The sequence below is a fragment of the Geospiza fortis genome, unplaced genomic scaffold (assembly GCF_000277835.1).
Source record: "Geospiza fortis unplaced genomic scaffold, GeoFor_1.0 scaffold599, whole genome shotgun sequence".
Taxonomy (NCBI): domain Eukaryota; kingdom Metazoa; phylum Chordata; class Aves; order Passeriformes; family Thraupidae; genus Geospiza; species Geospiza fortis.
In genome coordinates this window covers 27,829-28,764 of record NW_005054605.1, presented here as the reverse complement: position 1 = coordinate 28,764, position 936 = coordinate 27,829, and positions in this window count along the sequence as shown.

The window sequence follows — 936 nt, the reverse complement described above, 5'->3', positions numbered from 1 at the left end:
GTTATAGTTATATATTTATACGTATATATTTATACATTATATTTATATTTATATTTATATTTATATTTATATTTATATCTAATTTATATTTCTATCTAATTTATAGTTATAGTAATAGTTACAGTTATATATTTATACATATATATTTATACGTATATTTATATTTATATTTATATTTATATTTATATGTTAATACAAGTTTTCTAGATTTTTATATATTATATATATATTTAAATATATGTAAATATATATTTATATAAGTATTTATATTTATGTTTTATCCTTTGGGTTGTTATTGTGGGGTGGCTGGGGTTGGGATATTTGGGAGGGTCGGCTCATTCCTATGGCAACACCTGACCTCCAATCGGGATTTAAGGATTTAAACTCCACCACTGGACAGGAACTAAGGAGTCAATGGACAGAACTTTGGGGGAACTAAAGGGTTAAAAGGGGAACCCTCCATTGTGTGGGTGAGCACCTGGTGGGGAGAACCCTCTGCTCCCAGCTCCTGTTACAGCTTCTCTATTCAATCTGCTGCTGCATTTTTGGATAAATATTGGAATAAATTGATTTAAATGTTGGAAGTGAGCGGCATTTCTCACAAGGGCGTGCTGGGAGATGTGGAGGGCACGGAGCTGGGCATGGAGCTGGGCACAGAACTGGGCACAGAACTGGGCGCGGAGCTGGGCGCGGAGCTGGGCGCGGAGCTGGGCACGGAGCTGGGCATGGAGCAGGGCACGGAGCAGGGCAAGGAACTGGGCACGAAGCTGGGCACGGAGCTGGGCACGGAGCTAGACACGGAGCTGGGCACAGAGCAGGGCACGGAGCTGGGCATGGAGCTGGGCACGGAGCTGGGCAAGGAACTGGGCACAGAGCAGGGCACGGGGCTGGGCATGGAGCTGGGCACGGAACTGGGCATGGAGCTGGGCACGGAGC